This window comes from Esox lucius, chromosome 8 (assembly GCF_011004845.1).
Source record: "Esox lucius isolate fEsoLuc1 chromosome 8, fEsoLuc1.pri, whole genome shotgun sequence".
Lineage (NCBI taxonomy): Eukaryota > Metazoa > Chordata > Actinopteri > Esociformes > Esocidae > Esox > Esox lucius.
In genome coordinates this window covers 17,907,047-17,924,907 of record NC_047576.1, presented here as the reverse complement: position 1 = coordinate 17,924,907, position 17,861 = coordinate 17,907,047, and the positions used below count along the sequence as shown (strand labels likewise).

Sequence of the window (17,861 nt, the reverse complement as noted above, 5' to 3'; positions counted from 1 at the left end):
ATCAAAATTCGCTCAGAACCTTACGCTTGCCCATTTCTCCTGCTTCTAACACATCAACTTTGAGGACAGAATGTTCACTTGCTGCCTAATATGTCCCACCCTCTCTTAGGTGCCATGATAACAAGATTATCAGTGTTATTCACTTCACCTGTCAGTGGGTATAATGTTATGGTTGATCGGTGTATACCCACACTAACGGATTGGGATCTCTACAGAGCATGAGGAGGTGAGGTTTATGGCCAATATACCACAGTTAAGGTCTTCTCTTTGGCAATGTGGAATGCCTGGATACATCCTTTAGCCACGGTATACTGACCATATACAGCACCAACCACAATAGTGTTTACTTACTGCTATTATAAAATTGTTACCAATGCAGAGTTAAAAGTAATGGTAATGGTAAGGTAATTATTTGTCATACTTGTGGTATATGTTGTCATACATTACGGCTTTCAGCCAATCAGCATTCAGTATTTGAACCACCCAGTTTAGATTTATTTTTGACATTTTCAAAAGTAAACTTTGCATACAGTTATCTTGCTACTGGTATTCAGAATTTATTTATCCTGAAAAATAGGGCAGTCAGAGAAAGAATGCTCTGTATTAATGGATTAAGTGTTCATTTGTTCAGCAATGCCTTGCCTTAACGTGGCAATCAATAACATTGTCTCTAAACAAACGTGGTCATCTGATATACAGTGAGGGAACAATTATTTGATCCCCTGCTGATTTTGTATGTTTGCCCTATTATTTTAATGGTAGGTTTATTTGAACAGTGAGAGACAGTATAACAACAAAATAATCCAGAAAAACTCCAGATCATTGTGCTGTGGTCAGTTTTGACCAAGATAGAGGTGTTTGATTACAGGCATGTGTGTGAGGTGGGTGTGTGTGGGGGTGTAGTTGTGCATGCATATGGTTTACAGATACTCCCGGTTGATCTGCACAGATTCCATGTCATGTTGTCCTATAAAAGTCATATTTCATACAAACCCGATTCCAAAAAAGTTGGGACACTGTACAATAGTGAATAAAAACAGAATGCAATGATGTGGAAGTTTCAAGTTTCAATATTTAATATTCAGAATACAAAATAGATGACATATCAAATGTTTAAACGGAGAAAATGTATCACTTTAAGGGAAAAATAAGTTGATTTTAACTTTCATGGCATCAACACATCTCAAAAAAGTTGGGACAAGGCCATGTTCACCACTGTGTGGCATCCCCTCTTCTTTTTATAACAGACTGCAAACGTCTGGGGACTGAGGAGACAAGTTGCTCAAGTTTATGAATAGGAATGTTGTCCCATTCTTGTCTAATACAGGCTTCTAGTTGCTCAACTGTCTTAGGTCTTCTTTGTCGCACCTTCCTCTTTATGATGCGCCAAATGTTTTCTATGGGTGAAAGATCTGGACTGCAGGCTGGCCATTTAAGTACCCGGATCCTTCTTCTATGCAGCCATGACATTGTAATTGATGCAGTACGTGGTCTGGCATTGTCATGTTGGAAAATGCAAGGTCTTCCCTGAAAGAGACAACGTCTGGATGGGAGCATATGTTGTTCTAGAACTTGGATATAACTGTCAGCATTGATGGTGCCTTTCCAGATGTGTAGGCTGCCCATGCCACACACACTCATGCAACCCCATACCATCAGAGATGCAGGCTTCTGAACTGAGCGCTGATAACAACTTGGGTTGTCCTTGTCCTCTTTAGTCCGGATGACATGGCGTCCCAGTTTTCCAAAATGAACTTCACATTTTGATTTGTCTGACCACAGAACACTTTTCCACTTTGCCACATCATCTACACATTATATTATACACTGTAGATAACTTCAAACTCTTTGCAATTTTTCTGAGAAACTCCTTTCTGATATTGCTCCACTATTTTTCGCCACAGCATTGGGGGAATTGGTGATCCTCTGCCCATCCTGACTCTGAGAGGCTCTTTTTATACCCAATCATGTTGCCAATTGACATAATAAGTTGCAAATTGGTCCTCCAGCTGTTCCTTATCTGTACATTTAACTTCTCCGGCCTCTTATTGCTACCTGTTCCAACTTTTTTGGAATGTGTAGCTCTCATGAAATCCAAAATGAGCCAAAATTTGGCATGACATTATAAAATGTCTCACTTTCAACATTCGATATGTTATCTAGATTATATTGTGAATTAAATATAAGTTGAGATTTGTACATTTTTCGATTCCTTTTTTACTCACAATTTGTAGTGTCCCAACTTTTTTGAAATCGAGTTTGTAAGTTTATTGCTTTTATTTTCTATATGCAAAGTTTTCATGCATTTATCTTGAACTAAATTATGATTTTAAAGATTCAGGCTTGCTGTTTTAAGGCTTGCTGTTTCTGTAAGACGTATTGTTTCTACAATCTCATTTAGTTTTTTCATGGCTTGTGGCATAGACTAGAGGCACCAGTAGCAATTTCCTCATGCTGGCAAAAATGTATTAAAATGTTGTAAAATCTTTATACTATCCAGCATGGTCACCAGTGAAGAAGTGAAAATTTGTAATAAGCCCATTTACTTTCACATTCTTCTCAAAATAGTCCATAACCACAGTTATGGCTTTGGAGACAAAACCTCAGGAGTCGCAAACAAAACACAATTCATCTTTATTGTATGCATAAGCAATAGTACAGAACAACTGGGTTCAGGGCACATTACTTCTGGTTTCAATGATAGCTTTCATTACCCTTTCATTAGAGCAGGGTTTCCCAAACCTTTCCTCTGGCCTCCCCCAAAAACTGGTTCCAGGTGAGACGACTGGTGCATGATGCTTTAGACAGATCGCAGAATTTAAAAAACTGAAAATGTTCTGTCCTGAACATGCAGTATTATGCCTTGCAAGAGATTTGAAAACCCTGATCAATTCTCTATTTTTATTTAATTACAAATTGTTTTTGTAATTAAACCGCAGTTGGTGCCAAAAAGCTCTATCTTGGTGTCATCTGACCAAAAAAAACTTTTCCCACATGACTCTAATGCTTTCAGATTATTTGAGTAATGGCTTCTTTCTTTCTAATTTCTCTCCAATACGGGCCAGTTTTATGCTGATGTCTTGGTTAACCGGTGCACCGTTTCTACACAAACTCCAGGCTGACCAATGATCATTTAACATCCACAAAATATGACAGCTACTTTAATGGTTCACAGGTAAAGGACAGTGGTAAGTCAACTGTTTCCTCACAGCAATGTCTTATTTCTGTGTTGACTGGGAGCTTCCACGGCACAGGTTTGAATACTTATGTAAGAAACATATTCATTTGTATAATTATTTTTTGTGTTTTATACACTGTATATAATATCAAATAGAACGAAATTGTCCCATTTGTAATTCAAATAAATTAGGGACTTGGTCAGGGTTTTGAACAGTCTTTGGGAATTGGGAAATTGTACAGTTGAAACCCATTACAGATCATAATGTAATATTGAAACCACTACAACTGCTGTGTTAACCAGAAATGGTCTAACTGCACCAGATGTTTTAAGTGAATTACCCAAAAAGTGAATGTATTCTCAATATGTTAACACATTTATGATGATGTTTACCCTATTGTTGAGGGAAACACTGAAAAATCAAGTATTTCATTTGTAGGATTTAGTATGTAACTTGTTTCTGCTGTTAAGTAAAAAAGTAGTAAACTAGCTCCCTTCTTTATCCAGTCTTATTCAGGTTGCATGTGAGTACACATCTAATTGAAATGAATATTCAAGATCAGAACTGGTTTAACACAGAAATGGGCTTACTGTATTCGATAAAACATTAGATACGATAATTTGAATAAACAACTCTCTAAGCTGTAGCTTCATACACATTTTTCTGTAGGTAGCTTTTGTATTCCTTCCGTGTTCACCATTACTTGCGTGTGAGGAGTAGTCTAAGGGCATTCTCAAAGTATTACCAAGCTGGCCTCCACAGTCTAGGTTTCCTGAATGTGACAGTAGCGGACTAGTGTCTGGTAAGACCCATGGGTGATGCAGATTGGACCGTCGGCAGGAAATTCATAGTCTCATTGCACCCTAGCGACTCCATCAGGCGGCTTGGGCGCATGGAAACCTGACAGGTGAGTGAAGGTGCCTTTACACATATTTATTCATTAGAAAATTTGAAAAATGTCCTGATTTGAAAAGCTGTGGGAATAAAAGGCAAATGACTTGGAGCGGATGCCTAGAAAGAATGCATTGCGAGCTGTTGCAATGATATAGGGCAGGGGTGTCAAACCGGTTCCACGGAGGGCCGAGTGTCTGCAGGTTTTTGGTTTTTCCTATAAATTGGTTCCTAGTTCATACCTACACCACCAGGTGAGGTTAGAAACTAACCAATCAGTGACCTAATTAACCAATCAAGTACAAGGAGAGAGCAAAAACCTGCAGACACTCGGCCCTCCGTGGAACCGGTTTGACACCTGTGATATAGGGCTATAGATAGAATTTATATATGACGAAGGGATAAAAAGAGGTATATTTTTTTCCCTAAAATGAAATATTTCAACAAAATAATATTGTATAATAACAGTAATATGTTACTAATGACAAACAATTTTGGAAGTACTTTATCTGGAAATGGTTGGCACAGAAGTGTTCTTCCTTTAGGTGGACTGACTCATTGCCATTTGAATTCTGGGAAGTCTTTTGATCAACTAGGCCTATCAACCATATGGACAGTTCCAATAACAGTCTTTTCAAGAGAAATCCCCCTTTCCTTCATTTCCCAAAGTATCAAAACAATCCATGGATGACTGCAACATTCAGGACCACTGTCCTTCCATGAGGAGGATAACTGAAGGAAATATTTGTAGGTTTCATTTCACAGAAAACAGGTTGTTAGCTTCTTTTATGACCATAACCCAGCACAAACCAGCATCGAAATCCATTGACACTACTACACAGTAATTAACGAGATTAAGCAACTGAGAAAATGTGAAGCAGAAAGACATTAATATTTTGCAGTAATTAATCACAATGATTTATCATACCAATTTAAGAAACAGCTAGCATTGCAGCTCCTTAAAACAACAAAAACCTTAGTTAATGTTTGGGGTAGCTGGTAAGTGATAAGTATTTTGTTTTACATCCCTTTATTTACCATGTCCCAAATCTGTAGTTCACCTTTATACATGTGTGTCTGCGGCATCAATTCTTAAAAGCGTCAAATGTATTTACCAAATACTAGCCACTTCATTACCATGGTATCCATTTCACAAAACATTCTAATGGAGAGAATTAGAATGCTTACCCACACATAAGCAACCATTACAATTATGTATTATAGTAGAAATAATAATTATAATATTTTCACAACCAGTCATTCCCATATTTAATAACTCGTACTTGACAGCCTCTGAGCAGTGAGTCTCCCTCCTCTATCGGGCCCTGTTCAGGTACAGAAATGTTAATGACTTGGAGCCATCCCAAAACATATTGGACAGAAATCTAAAAGAAAAAGAAAACAGCTACATAACTAAGGATATTTACAAAAATATAGGTTGGGTAAATTTCATGATAACCATATATGTTAAAGTGGTACAGTCATTTGAAAAAGTAAGTACACCCACTGGAAAGTTGTCTGTATTTCACATATGTGGACACAGTGCTATATAATTTCAAACACATTAATTGATAATGGTAGCCCAATTCTACAAATGACAACAAAACAATTCATGCAAATAAAATGAAAAGAAATACAACTTCCTGATTCGTTGAAAGTTAGCACACTCGTACCTTAACCATTATATAAAATTATTAAATTTAGAATTAGATGCAGCAAAACAAATGCAATTAATCAGGACATAATTAGAGAGTAACTTGGGATGGTCCAGCCTCCCATTAACATTAGAAACTTAGTCTGGTTTGTTCTTTACCATCTGGGTGTCTGGTATTACATTATGCCAAGGTCAAAAGACCTGTTTGAGAAAGATTATTAGTGATTTTAAATAAAGAAACATTTTAATTCAATTAAAAGTAAGATTCATATGATTTTTTGGAGTCAAGAACAAGCCTTTTTTTCACAGCCTTTTTTGTTCAAATTCACCTAGGGTACCAATAATTCTGGAGGACACGATGTGGTTCTGTTGTAAGTATCCATGTTGCATATGGATCCTGTAGCGCTTACCTAGATGATGAAAGAACCAGATTCCAGGCAAACTAAATGAGCCAGATATATTGCAGCTGCATAGTAATGACAGGGCAGGGGTGTGGATCCAAGCGTGGACACACAGGAGATGTCATGCACAGATGTTTAGTGTAGGAATAGGCAGGCTCGTGGTTGGCAGGCAGGCAGAAGTCAGACAATGAATCAGAATCCTAGAGGTACAGAGGAATTGGCTGGTTCGAGGTCGGGGGCAGGCAAAGGTCGTAATGAGGTGGTCAACAAGGCTCAGCCTTCCCAGGTAACTGGGAAGGCTGAGCAGAGAACGGGTAACAGAAGACTGGTAACTCGGGAGTAAACACTGGAAACGCATGAAAAGACAATACGATTTGGCAGTGGGTGAACAGAAAACACAGGCATAAATGGACATGAGGTAACAGAGACATAGGAGACACCTGTTGGGGGGGGGTGGAAACAATAGTGAGACAGGTGAAACCAATCAAGGCGTGACAAGTAATGAATGTGCTTCCAACAGAGTCAGAAAACCGATCACCTGTCGCTGCCAAGTATCCTCCACGAGGCCTAATTAGACTCTAGCTGCACTGGCATGTGGCTGGATCAGAACGAATAAAACCAAACTAAAGTAAAATAAATTGTTCAAATAATGGAGCTTATCAGGTTTCTAGCACACGGGCTCTGCCTAAAAAGGCAGAGTTGTACATTGATCTGAAATCTCATGAATGCATTACAAATAGTTTTTGATATAGCCATCTACACAGGCTGGGAGAAATATGTCTGAGGGGAGTAAATCTCTACTATTTTAATTAACCAGAGTCAACAAAGTTTACTGATGGTATGACCATTTCCCCACTAACGAAAACATAAAAAAAACATCTTTACAGGGAATACTATAGTTTTAATAGAATATTTTTAATAGTGTACATTTAATACTGTATTCTGAATACTGTATTTTTCACCAGGTAACAATCACTGATCATGGACACTGTAATATCCCACTTTATTTGAAGGTACTGTACATGGACCTGACTGATATGTATGCAAGCCACACACGTGTCTCATTCATCATGGATCATATAATTCTAGGTTGTTAAGAGCTGGACGTGAATGGATTTATGGACTGTAAGACAGACAGGGAGGAAGAGGCGTTTATTTTGTGTGTGTGTTTCAATCATGGCTGAACAGCTGTGTAACAACCACCTCTCATTACCCTTCCTTATTATTACTATCAACCCCCAGGCCCAAGACACTCATGCTTTCCAGACTAACAACCATCTAACAACATCAAATCGGGTGAACCCTGAAACATCTGAATGGAAAGATAAACTCACGGTCATAGAATCATGTTTCATGTTCATTGGAAGAGCTACAAGTTCCCATAGTTGCTGATTATTAGGAGTGAAAAAGATGAACTGCCACCCAGGGAAGGAGGAGATCACCCCACTTGAAACACCTGCTGCCCATGTCAGGGGCTGATGAACCTGTCGCATTCTCTCATCTCTACTCTGGATTCACCTCAATCTGTAGTACCCGAAACAAGCACGTCTGTCAGGAAATGCCATCACAGCTCAAGTCAACTGAATCTTGAAATAAGAGGCTGGACATGCTCGAATATGTAGGCTATCAATTAGGGAGCAATGCAAAGAACAGAAAGCAAAGAAAAGCACTATGTCTTGCATTTATTAAATAACATCAGTGTACTTCACATTTTCCAACGGGGCCCACTTTGTTTGATAAGACTGTTTGAGGGCCGCCACAAGACAAAATAAGGCAAACCTTAAGGGCTGCACAGACGTCCACCAGGGGCCATCTGCAGCCCGAGGGCCTTGCAGTGAAGAACACTGAATTACATCATACAATGCAATATAGACTCTGTGCACCAGCGTAGTGAGGTGAAGTCTGCATTGCAGTTTCCGGTTGACTTACTAATACTCATCTGCATTAGTAAACATAGGAAGTAAACATCTGGTCCTATATGGTAATAATTGCGGTTAAACCTGCATTACGTGGAAGTATATTAAAAAAATCGCCTTTTCTGACTATGTCTAGTCTAGCGTTTGAAGTCATTGAATGGCGCAAGCCCTATTTTATTAAAAAGAGGACATTCTCCTGATTAAAATGATGCCCCACTTGTACCTTGAAACTTCAATGAGTCACGTACATTATATTTCATTTTCTTCCGTAAAACAGCATCACTCATCTTGTTGTGAGTTTAGGTGTTTACTAATGCGGATGAGTATTAGTAAGTAAACCGGAAACTGCAATGCAGACTTCTAGACTAAAGCGGAAGTTCCTCACTACGCTGGTGCACAGAGTCTATTGCCCTGCATGTTTTATTTTTTTATTTTTTTCACTGACTGGCTTTTGACAAATTAATTCTTGGACTGAGGCCAACATCTATGTTAAATAGACAGCTTTTCAATTGTTTTCTGCATCTCTGTGATCAAACAAGTAACCAATATGTATATACTATATATGCATCTTGATGAGCTATAGTATATAAGGATTTATTCCAGTTATTACGGAAAATAGCACTAGCATAAAATACACCAGAGGGGAAATATTTGAAGACTACTGACATCACTCCATTTAAAGATCAAATGAAGATGGTGCTTTAAACAGTTCATTGAGAAACAAGGCATTAAAGAACAGATCGTCTGGACCCAATCATTAAATGTAGTACAGTTCATATAAAATGCAGGCAGCATGCTTTCAAAACATGGCATCACTGATGATATGAACAGTAAATCTGTCTAAATTATTAATGTGTCATGTATCATATTGTTATGATCGCTTTCACAAACTAATTTGTCTGGCTACCCAAACATTGAACACTATGCCACACCCACGGACATTCGTTTATCCTCTTCAGCAAGTCTGGATTTGAACATTTCCCCGAGGACTCTCCAGTTGCAAAACGACCAAACCATCTGACTGGTCCAATAAACTGATGTATTGGGCCAGTGATCAAAATCTAGTCCTGGCATTTAGAAAATGAGTAATTGGCTTTGATATTCTAGTTGGTTACAGATGATACAATAATGGAGGTTTTTTTTTGGTAGAACCTCTCTCATTTTAACAATCTAAATGACTAGAAGGATCCTCTGACCAATCCATCATTGCAGGAATTTCGAGCATTCATAACATGGCAGGGTTATTACATTCAATATCAACATGTCCCATTGCTATTGGTCCTTAACTAACGCGATTACATTCAGTGTCAATATTTGGGGCATGTTTACCATCGCAACCAGCCATTTGGGGCAGATATGAACGTATTCATATGAATAGAGTTTGTGTTGTTTAGACAGATGTTTTTCTGTCTTTGTAACCTTCCACTTAACCTTAGTCCTAACTCTAACCTCAGCTCTGTGATGCCTAACCTTAACTGTAGCCTAACCCTAACCTTAACTGTAGCCTAACCCTAACCTTAACTGTAGCCTAACCCTAACCTTAACTGTAGCCTAACCCTAACCTTAACTGTTGCCTAACCCTAACCTTAACTGTAGCCTAACCCTAACCTTAACTGTAGCCTAACCCTAACCTTAATCCTTACCCTGACGCCAGTACTGTTATGCCTAACCCTCTCCCAAAATTAACCTTAAACCATAAATGTAAATAATAATCATACATTTTCATTTTGAATCAATTATGTTAAGGAGCAAAATAATAACGAAACATTAAGGAGCAACGTAATAGTGATTCATAAGGATTAATAGCACGGGGGATAGCTGACGTAATTGCACCAATTTATGTTCATACCGAATGTAATCGCGGATTACAAAATAGTTAAATACAAACAGAATACCTGAGAGGTACGGTTGTGCCTGACTGATATATCTAGCAAACAATTCTGCAGTAGAAAAGTTTAGTTTGAGTCGTCATCTAATAAACAGGGGCCTATTCTAAGATAAAGCTGTGCAGCTAATCCAAATGAACTACACTGTGTGTACGATCTTCTTCTTGCAAAGTACAATGTTTCACTTGGCACCCCTGTCACTCTAGTTGTGCCCCAACTAATCCTAAGCATTATGTTGCAACACACAAACCATCGGGTGCAATCTTATTCCAGGCAGGATACACCTACAGAAGGACTTAACACAAGACATGACTCACTTCTTGTTTCAGGGTGAAAAAACATGAAGTAAATAGATCATTGCAATACTCCTGACGCACACAAATGTATATTTCAGCTACCGAGATTTGTTGTGCTCAAAGGTTAGCAAGGTCCAGCTGCATATATCACTAATGCTGTTCACTTCATAAACAGCCAGACACAGAAGGTTAAATCTTACAGTAAATGGCCTCCTCATTATAAAATGGGTCTATTTTCTGTCACAAATGCCATCTTTCTGCAGATGATGAAAAGAAATGATTCATGGCTGCACTCAGATACTGCTGCTGTTTGTCACCATGGCAGATAAGAAGAGGACCAGTACATATTACAAATACACTGAAAAGCGAAGAGGAAAATAGAGCCCCTATTCTAGACTGATGGACCGCACGATATATCTGAACCCAGAATACCCACCCACCCCATTTTACAGCAACATCATCATCAGCAGAACATATACTGTGGATTCTCATGAACCAGCATACCCCTTTAAGCTCAGCACAGCTCAACGTGCACACACAAACACAATTATAATTACCTTCTGGCCAGGAGTCCTCGCTCCAAGGTCAGATTTTTTTATTTAATGCTATGGCAAGAAATACTGAAAAAATATTAACTCAGTCCATTTTCTGAATGGAAGAGGCATGGGGAGCCTCCTATCTACTGTCAGAGCTCTATACTCTCACCTAACACAGCATGACACGTGCTCTGTGTTTTCTTGTATTCAATAGGCATGCACATGTCTTATTTATAGAACTACACACTAAGGTATTATAGAATTACACAATAACATTAAATATAAATATGAATAGATATGAACAGGAAGGAATGAGCTAGTTAAATGATTCTAAAAGTTATTTCAACATAACATCAAATAGATTTGAAAGAAGGGTACTACTTTCAATCAGCCTAATTGCTGATGGGAGAACTAATAGGAGAATGGATGTCTAGATCTGGTTAATGTTAACAGATTACTGTAGACTATGCTAAAGAATCAGGAAACACAAGCCAAAGCAGAATGCAGGGCTCCTAAAATGAGTCATTCTTTAGTATAGTGCTTCAGAGATATCAATAAGAACAGTGTCTGTAGACATACTTCCTTCCACTCAGAAATGTTGCCCTCATATTTGCAAAGATACGTAGGTCAACAGATTAAAATGATACTACAGACATTTTACACATAGGAGTCCCTGTTTCTGCAGATCAAATAAAGCATTTGAAGATTTACCAGTGTGAATCTGGTAGAGAGTTGAGTGGCATGGGAAAGAGTTGGGTGGCATGGGAAAGAGTTGGGAAGGTTAAACACCAGATGTTCTGAGTAAGATTGGAGGGTTTGATGGCACAAGGAGGGGGGCCCAAACATCAATGAGTTGCAGCAGTCCAGACGTGAGAGGACCAGTCACCAGAGTAGTACCACTTCCGGTGTAGGGTGAGGTAAACTACGAATCATGTACAGCATTAACCTGCAGCAGCGAGTCACCCTCTACAATGTTTGCAGAGAACAACATGGCACGGTAAAGTGTCATGTCAAGGTTCTTTGCACTCTGAGAGTGGGACACCATGGCGAGGTCAATCATTATGGATACGACTTAAGAGTGGACAGGCCTTCCCCAATGAAAGAGCCCCTCCATCTTGTCTGAGTTAAGTTTAAGGTGACGGGCTGACATTCAAACACGCCAGGCACACAGAAATACATATGTCTACAGGGGCCCCCAAGTGGTGGGCATGGGTTGTCTAAGTAACTGCCTCACAGTTACTGCTACGTCTTCAAATACTGGTTGCAGTACACCGACCGTGCAAAATTGGTTCAGCATTACCCCAAGCGGACAGGTGGATGTTGAACAGGACTGCACAGCCTTTTCACACTCTGGGGACTTCTCGTGGAACATCGGCAACTGTGAGATCCATCATGGTTGAATCTCAATTCTTCTGATTTGTCTACTACTTAATGATGATTTACTTCGACTCCACAATTATTCTGTGATACCAGCTACTTTTGACATCATTAGCCCTAACTGAAACTGTATATCAAACAGGGGCCGATTAAATGTGTCTTGCCCCCTCTGTGGCAAATAAACAGGTTTTCATTTAGAGAGCCAAAGACCAAGATAGTTACATTGAGAGCAGTGAGAATATAAAACCTGTCTATTTGACGTTGATGATTATTTTACTGAGTTCCTGTTTTTTTATTTAACACTTTGTCTTGTTTGTTCTGGTGATAATTAGAAATGCAGATGTGCAAATTAATGTCACGTGATAAGAGAAGACATCAAGAACTAATGTGTATGCATGCTTCCATTTAAGTTGCATCACAATGCCACTATCAGCTAAATTAACTTATATTTTTTTACTGGTCTCTATAGCTTCTGTCAAAAGAAAAATCAGCAATAGTTTTTTTAAATAATGTGTGAACGAGTGAACACAAGAACTACCAAATCTCCAAATTCCAAAATTCTGGCCAACCACCATAATTGACTTTGCATGCCCCCAAACCACCTCAAGGAGTTGCTAGAGCAGCAATAAGGCATATCTCATGAAAAGCCTGAATTATGTTGACAACAATTACTGTTCTATCAATATGGACTATTTTGGATGTTCGTGTCTTGTGGAATGGGATCTTATTAAGATTAGATATAGGCACTAGAATTAGTCATAGCTAATTTCAGTTTTTGAGCTTAATGGATTTTTCCTGCTCTTTCTAACTGTGGTAATAATTGCTCCCCCCACCCATCTCTGCTATTGTGTTGGGAAGTTTCCTTTCCACACTCTAGCTCTAAAAATAAGCTAGACTGTGATAATTTCATAATTACAGTCGTGTGAAAAAGGAAGTACACTTTTTTCACGTATTTGGACGTACAGACATGTAATCTTCATTTCAACTCTGTTGGCAGTTCAAGGTAACATAATTCTACAAAGCACACTGAAAGATTACACTTCGCAATCATTGATTGATCAAAAATCTACAGAAATCTAATTTTGCATTGCTGAAAAAAAGTACAACCCTAGCTTCAATAGAAGGGGTTGGCCCCTTTGGCTGAAATAACATCATGTAGCTGTTTCATCTAACAATCTATCAGTAACTCACAGACTGCATGGAATGTTTGCCTATTTGACTGTACTGTTTCAACTGTGTCATGTTTGACGGTTTTCTTACATGCACAGACTGCTTCAATTCTCCCACAGCATTTCAACAGGGTTGAGATCTGGGCTTTGACACAGCTATTCCATAACCCTCCATTTCTTCTTTTTAGACATTCTGTTGTAGCTTTGCTTGCATGTTTTGGATCAGTCTTTTAGCAAGATCCATGTTTGGTTCAGCGTCAGCTTTTTGACAGATGGCCTCACATTCTCCTCAAGAATTCTCTGGTTCAATATGGAATTTATGATTGACTCAATGATTGCAGATTGGCCAGGCTCTGAGGCAGAAAAGCAGCTCCAAACCTTATATCACCAGCTCCATTCTTTAAAGTTATGAGATTCTTCTATTCTATTGGTGTATTTGCTTTTCACCAAACATTGTCTCTGGCATTGCGTCTAAACAACTCCAACTTTAACTAATCTATCCAGAGCATATTGTTCCAGTAGTTTTGGTCTTTACACAGGTGTTAACTGGCAGTCATGTCTTGATATACATTTTTTAGGGCAGAGGCTGTTCCCTTCCTGAGTCTCTGTCACTGTTCACTTATGTACTTCAACATTCATAGTGGAGCCAGAGAGGCCTGTAGATCCCTTGATGTTATCCTGGAGTTCTTAGAGACTTCTATGACAATTTTTCGGTGAGCTCTTGAGCTGAATTTGCTGGGCTGAGCTGTCCTATGTAGATTGCTAATGGACAGAGCTTTTCTCCAGGTGTAGATGGTCCGTTGACCAGGAGAATGATTTACTTTGAATTGGAAATGGCTTTGTAACACCTCCCAGAGTCATGGGCATCAATTATCTTTCTTCCGAGGGCCTCGGATAGGTCTTGATCTTGCCATAATGTGTTACCAGACACCCACATGGTTAACACCAAATCTGATCCAGTCTCAAATCTTTAAGGAAGGTTGGACCCTCTCTTTTCACACATTTTGGTGCAACTGATTGTAACGGTAGCCATGTTATGTGATGGTCAATGTAGGGGTGTACTAAAGGAAATTCCATCTATATTTTAATTTCAGAAAGAGCATCTACTTTGAAGTGATTTGTTGAATTGGGCCTTTATAAAAGAATGTGTTTGGAATTTAGCTCAACAATCCTTATATTGAAATCTGTACAAGAAAAAAAAACTTTCTAGGGAGTGCTCTTACTTTTTCAGATGACTGTAAGACGATTTCATTAATGTACTCTGTCATGAAACTGAATGAAACATGAAGTCCTTTGAAAAGCCTGTCCGAAACCAAGTATTTTAGAACATTTACACATATTTGGAGATTATATAAACATAGGCAGTTACGCAAGCACTTGGCTAAGTTTCAGTTTTGTAGCTTCTGTGGCACTTTGTTATGATTATGACTGAGTTATGGTTATTAGTACAAACATGGAACATGACTAAAATAAGTTATACTCATCAAGCTGAACTGGAAATCAAAGCTTTAAATAAGGACATTTCTGCATAAGGAATGAACTTTACATGGAAAGAAAAGTGACTGCAAGCAGGTGAGTCACAGCTCTTCAAGGATTCAGACTGGATTCTTTAGACTAATCAACTGTCAAATCATATACACAACAATGGTTACCAAGCAGGTGTACTAGGACCTCTGGGGGTACCTCTGGGGGGGCTATCCACATGGGGTAACTGAGAAGACTAATGAGGCGCATTGGTCAAATGCACATAAGAGAGTACCTCTGGAGTACTTTGGCTGGGCAAAATTCACTTGGTGATTAAAATGTATGGACCAACTCTAAGTTGTGGGAAAGCATTGTTATACAGGATATTGTATGTGAGCAACACAATTAAATCGTACATAACATCCAACATTCCCAGCCGCCCTCTGACTGATGAAGTATTAAGCAATTGGTTCAAAGCAGCTCTGCAACTGTTCAGTTTCACCTTATACATTACACTTGTGCTGTTGGAATCTATAAGAGGGAGTAAATAAGGCCAAAGTGGAGGACTGAGAATCCTTTTGGAATCCAAATTGGATCATTATGGATTGAGATGTACCACAGAGGTTCACAGAGTGTGCTGCTCATGCGTAGGCAAGGTGCACTTATCTTATTGGATGAAGAAATGGAAACGGACTAATTGACATGATTCATGAATACATTTTCTCTGTCTGTCACTGGACTTGAGAAATGAAAAATGGGAAAATGTTTTAGATAATTTCTATATAGATTATTATTTTTTTTTAATAAAGCAGTGTTTTTTAAAGGGTGTTTTTTTTTTAAAATCACTTATTTCATAATGTACTTATAATAAACAATTGAAACTAGCATTTTAGTACAAATACAATACACTCCTCATTTATTTCAAATATATCTTTTAATAAATAGAGAGCATATTTCAGTTTGCATTGTTTCACTCAATTATTCAATAAAGGATGGCGTTTTTTTTTTTTACAGTTTTATGAAGCATAATCTAAAATTATCCATCCAAATTTCCAAGTTGATAACAATTTTTTTGTCTGTCTATTACTAGGGAATCCAGAAACGATATTGGGCTCCCCCAGTTTGTAGCCTAAAGTGTTACAGTGTTATTAAAACCATTTGGTCATGTGTCTAAACACTGCCGGACATTAAAATCCTGACATGTTCAAATGATAATGAGTTTTGTTTAACAGTACATAATGGAGCTTGTAAAAAAAGCAAAAGAAAAAATGGAATTAATGTGCAGGTGTGAAACTTCTGTGAACCCCTATGACATAATCTTACATTGGAAGGGCTAGGGGGTCAACTTACCCCAATGGAGGATGCAACTTACCCCCGCTAGCTCCTACGAAAGCACATTTTATTAAATAATTTTTAAAAATTTAACTGTAGCCATTTATATTCCTTTATAGTTTGTAACCCCTTAGAATGGCCATCTCCACTTTTTTTAGAACTTTGTTTTTTGGTGTCAGCAATTAGACATTGATCTTAGCAACTGCGTCTTCCCCCATGTTACCGTATATTAATCTTCATACAAAAAAACTGCTTCAACATGTCATGGCTAAAATATACAATTGCACATCCAGTACAATGTCTATACCACGTACGATGTCTAAAATCACTACTGGAAAATTCCCTCTCCCAACGCTTAAAGCACTGTAGCCTCACTGAAGTGAACGATCCAGGGATCTGATATTTGACAGTAAACTATAAAAAATATGAACACAAAAAACGTACCTGGACCAATCCCGGTAGCCTACTGTCTGCGTAATACAAAAGTTGTCTGATGACACTTTCCATGATAAAAACTAATAATACGCTAATATGTGCAATCACGGAAAAAATCTAAATACTTGCAAACCCAGATGTGACATAGGCAGTCGATAGAGCTACAAGTGCTATACATTCTAATAGGCCATTTGCCTTACCATTCATTCTAAGTGAAACGACAGTTTGAAGAAAATAACACAATTTTACCTAAATATACTGGGTGTATCTCCATTTCTTCCTTGATTCCCAAGAACAACAACTGTTCTTAAATAACGGTAATGTCCATGTTCATCGAAGAATGTCTTTGCTGTGAGTGAGAGGTGGCAAGGTAACGCCGGGCGGGGATAGAAAGACTGAATGTCTGCTGAGTTTCACCCAGTCACCGACCACAGGGGGGCCGCGAGAGTCACAGTATTGGCAATTAAAGAAAATGAATAATTTAGGTCATCACATTTGTTATTTTTCCTATTTCGACATCCTGTCAGTTATTATTAGGAAATCGATTTTATTCACTTTTGATAATTTCCCTGTTACGTAGATAATCGGAAACACGCAAATGAGTGGAGGGCAAATGTAAGTAAAAAAAAAGCATAAGATCTTAAAATAGCTAATAATTCTTCTTAGTTCTTACTTCATATCCATGAGCTTATGTGAATATAGGCTATATGGCTCACTTAAGAACAATATTTTATAACGCACACAATTTTTCTTGCCATAGGACCCAATTATTAAAATGAACACCTGCCACGTAATACCATTTAGCACAGTGCCTTCTGAAAGTATCCCCATCACATTCTCATTTTGTTCTGTTTTAGACAGAATTTATAACTGATTAAAAAAGAATTTTGCCATCAATCTACACTCATAACACTATAATGACAAAGCAAAAAAAACTGTTTTGAAAGGTGTGCACATTTATTGAATATTAAAAACTGAAGTTCTCAGCCTCTTTATCATGACACTCAAAATTGAGCACAGGGACATCCTGTGTCCTTTGATCATCCTTGAAATGTCTCAAGAACTTGATTGAAGTCCACCTGTGGCATTAATTAAACATTAGATAGACACCTTTCCACATCAGGTCCTTCACTACAATACATATGAGAGCAAAAAAAAGTCCAAGAAAGTTTCTGTAGACCCCTGAGATTATAAAGGTTATTAAACAATTGCTAAAGCATTGAAAGTTCAGAGGAGCATAGTTTGCTTATTGTTATTGGGAAAATGAAGAAATTCAATCTTGCCATCCTGCCAAACTAAGTAACCAGGCCAGAAGGGCCCCACCA

General features: G+C 38.2%; 1 protein-coding gene across 1 annotated transcript in view; it reads right to left on the bottom strand.

The window, feature by feature from the left end:
• The window catches only part of LOC105029164 (voltage-dependent R-type calcium channel subunit alpha-1E), a 153,833-nt gene extending 136,924 nt beyond the window's left edge, over positions 1-16,909 (bottom strand). The window contains 1 exon segment of the mRNA XM_034293847.1: positions 16,786-16,909. The gene's annotated coding sequence lies outside the window, so the exon portion shown is untranslated.
• Positions 16,910-17,861: the final 952 nt, after the last annotated feature.